General features: G+C 48.1%; 1 pseudogene; it reads right to left on the bottom strand.

Annotated features, from left to right (window-relative positions):
• Positions 1–2,177: 2,177 nt before the first annotated feature.
• On the bottom strand, positions 2,178–2,322 carry LOC123073103 (uncharacterized; annotated as a pseudogene).
• Between the last annotated feature and the right edge of the window lie 1,798 nt (positions 2,323–4,120).

Raw genomic sequence — 4,120 nt, 5'->3', positions numbered from 1 at the left:
CGGATCTCGGGTAGGGGGTCTCGAACTGTGCGTCTAAGGCTAATGGTAACAGGAGGCAGGGGACACGATGTTTACCCAGGTTTGGTCCCTCTCGATGGAGGTAATACCCTACTTCCTGCTTGATTGATCTTGATGATATGAGTATTACAAGAGTTGATCTACCACGAGATCATAGAGGCTAAACCCTAGAAGCTAGCCTATGATTGTGATTGTTGTTGTCCTACGGACTAAACCCTCCGGTTTATATAGACACCGGAGGGGGCTAGGGTTACACAGAGTCGGTTTACAGAGAAGGAGATCTACATATCCGAATCGCCAAGCTTGCCTTCCACGCAAAGGAGAGTCCCACCCGGACATGGGACGAAGTCTTCAATCTTGTATCTTCATAGTCCAACAGTCCGGCCAAAGGATATAGTCCGGCTGTCCGAGGACCCCTTAATCTAGGACTCCCTCACCCCCCATGATCAATGCCGGTGAGATGTGATGGTAGAAGAAGGATATCCTTCTGAAGTAGGGCTCCACATTTGGATGAAGATGGGCAAAAGGAAATTTTGTTTCGTTGAACACCACGTCTCTAGAAATATAAATGCGGCCAGTGGGTACATCTAAGCATTTTACACCTTTGTGTTGAGGGCTATAACCATGAAAAATGCACTGGGTGGAGCGAAACATAAGTTTCCTATTGTTGTAGGGTCTAAGATTCGGCCAACAAGCACATCCAAACACACGAAGAGATGTGTAGTTTGGTTTGGTATGAAAAATTCGTTCTACCGGAGTTTCATTATTAATGACACGACTAGGAAGCATGTTAATAATATGAACTGCAGCAAGAAACGCTTCATCCCAGAATTTTAAAGACATAGATGCGCCTGCAAGAAGAGCAAGACTGACTTCTACAACATGTCTGTGCTTGCGTTCAGCTGACCCGTTTTGCTGATGAGCATGAGGACATGAAACATGGTGAGATATTCCTATTTGTTGAAAAAAGGAATTCAAGTTGCGGTATTCACCACCCCAATCTGATTGGAGGGCAATGATTTTGGAATCAAACTTGCGTTCAACAAGTGCATGAAAGTTGTGAAACACTTGGAAAACATCGGATCGTTTGTTAAGAAGATAAATCCATGTATATTTGCTATAGTCATCGATAAAACTAACATAGTATGAATGTCTACCAACAGAGGTGGGGGCAGGACCCCAAACATCAGAAAATATGAGTTGCAATGGATTGATAGAAACACTAGTAGATATAGGATAAGGTAACTGATGACTTTTAGCACGCTGACATGAATCACAAACTGTTTCACAACTACGCTCACAAACATTGGGGAGCTTATTTTTCCTAAGCACTCATTCTACTAAAGAAAAAGAAACATGTCCTAATTGATGGTGCCAACGAGTTGACGAAATTTTGGTGACACCATATGCTTATTTATTGAACCTTCTAATCTACGGAATCAACGGGTAAAGCCCTTGAACACATCTAACTCAAAATAGGATTCTCTTCGTGGCCTGGTCCTTGATCAAAAAGAAGAATGGGTGAAATTCAAGAAAGACATGATTATCAAGAGCAATATGATAAACGGAGAGAAGGCTTTTCGAGGCACTAGGAACATGCAAGATTTTCCTAAGATGAATTTTGCGAGTGGGGTTTTTAATAATTGAATGGCCAACGTGACAAATCCTCATACCTTCATCGTTTGCAGCAGTGTGGATTTGGTCCTGGCCCCTATACTTCTCGCGCATGGTCACCTTTTCCAGCTCACCGGTGATGTGGTTAGTGGCACCACTATCCACATACCAGTTTGTGTCGATGCCGTAGGAACCATCTGCTGCGACAACAACTTTCTCATCTTGAGAGGACTCATCATCTTCATCGAAGCGATACCAATAGTCCCGCGCCATGTGCCCCAGATTGCCACATATCTAGCAGCGCACAGCGTTGGGCCATGACTTGGAGGTGGAGTTGCACGGGCCCCTAGTGTTGGTGTTGAAGGGGCGACCACCGTCATTGCGAGATGAGTTGCTGCCGCCGCTGTTTCCACCTTGCTGCTTGCCCTTGGCGCGTGCTGGTCCCCGATAGCAAGAGGATCCACCACCGCGGCCACGAACAACAACGCTTGCAGAGCACTTGAATCCCACGCCGGAGATTGTGCCATGGAAGAGGGCAACCCTCTGATCAAAATTGTTCATCTGGGCAAAGAGATCATCGAGGGTTACCGATTCAAAAGCAGGGCGTGCATCGAAAGCAGACACAAGCGGCTGGTAGTCCATGTCGAGGCCGCTGGTGATGTAGGAGATTAGCTCGTCATCATCGAGGGGCTTCCCGGCGACGGTGAGCTCATCTGCGAGCGAGCGCATGTGAGCGAAGTAGGCCGCCACCGTCTGGGTTCCCTTCTGTGCGTTGGAGAGGGCGATCCGGATTTTGTTGATCCGTGATCGGGACTGCGATGAAAACATGTTCGCCAGAGAAGCCTCGTGCGGCGTGGTGATGGACATAACCTGCACGAGAACTTCCTTGGAGAGGTTATTCAACAGATATCCAAGTACCTGCTGACCTTCTCTAACCCAACTCTGATGGAGGGGATTAGGCGCAGAGTGTTCTTTCCCGTCTTTGTTCGTGGTGACCAGGACCTTGACGGGCTCCGCCGTGGATCCATCGACATAGTCGAAGACCCCAGCACCTCTCAGCTGCGGCGTCACCTGCGTACGCCACAATATGTAGTTGGTGCAAGTAAGCTTCTCGGTGTTGGGGAACGCAGTAATTTCAAAAAATTTCCTACGATCATGCAAGATCTATGTGATGCATAGTAACGAGTGGGAGAGTGTTGTCTGCATACCCTCATAGACCATAAGCGGAAGCGTCAAGTGACGCGGTTGATGTAGTCGAACGTCTTCGTGATCCAACCGATCCTAGTACCGAAAGTACGGCACCTCCGCGATCTACACCTATTCAGCTCGGTGACGTCCCTCGAACTCTTGATCCAGCTGAGGTTGAGGTAGAGTTCCGTTAGAACGACGGCCTGGTGATGGTGTTGATGAAGTTACCGATGCAGGGCTTCGCCTAAGCACTACAACAATATGACCAAGGTGAAAATCTATGGAGGGGGCACCGCACACGGCTAAACAATGTCAACTTGTGTGTCTATGGGGTGCCCCCCTCCCCCGTATTTAAAGGAGTGGAGGAGGGGGCCGGCCGGCCTCAAGGGGTGCGCCCCAGGGGGGAATCCTACTCCAACTAGGAGTAGGTTCCCCCTTTCCTAGTCCAACTAGGAGGGGGAAGGAAGGGAAGAGGGAGAGAATGAAAGGGTGGCCAGCCCCCCTCCACAATACGGATTGGGCTTGGGGCGGCGCGCCCCTTCTCTAGGCAGGCTCCTCCCCTCTTCCAGTAAAGCCCATTAGGGCCCATTGACCCCCCGGGGGGTTCCGGTAACCTCCTGATACTCCGGAAAAATGCCCGAACCACTCGGAACCTTTCCGGTGTCCAAAAATAGCCTTCCAATATATCAATCTTTATGTATCGACCATTTCGAGACTCCTCGTCATGTCCGTGATCACATCCAGGACTCCGAACTACCTTCGATACATCAAATACATAAACTCATAATACCGATCATCACCGAACGTTAAGCGTGCAGACCCTACGGGTTCGAGAACTATGTAGACATGACCGAGACTCACTTCCGGTCAATAACAAATAGCGGAACCTGGATGCTCATATTGGTTCCTACATATTCTATGAAGATCTTTATCGGTCAAACCGCATAACAACATACGTTGTTCCCTTTGTCATCGGTATGTTACTTGCCCAAGATTCGATCTTCGGTATCATCATACCTAGTTCAATATCATTACCGGCAAGTCTTTTTACTCGTTCTGTAATGCATCATCGCGCAACTAACTCATTCGTCACATTGCTTGCAAGGCTTATAGTGATATGCATTACCGAGAGGGCCCAAAGATACCTCTCCGATACACGGAGTGACAAACCCTAATCTTGATCTATGCCAACTCAACAAACACCGTCGAAGACACCTTTAGAGCATCTTTATAATCACCCAGTTACGTTGTGACGTTTGATAGCACACAAGGTGTTCCTCCGGTATTCGGGAGTTGCATA

The sequence above is a fragment of the Triticum aestivum genome, chromosome 3B (assembly GCF_018294505.1).
Source record: "Triticum aestivum cultivar Chinese Spring chromosome 3B, IWGSC CS RefSeq v2.1, whole genome shotgun sequence".
In the NCBI taxonomy this organism is placed as follows: Eukaryota; Viridiplantae; Streptophyta; class Magnoliopsida; order Poales; family Poaceae; genus Triticum; species Triticum aestivum.
Note: the sequence above shows the minus strand (reverse complement) of the source record. Positions and strands in the feature narration are given on the sequence as shown.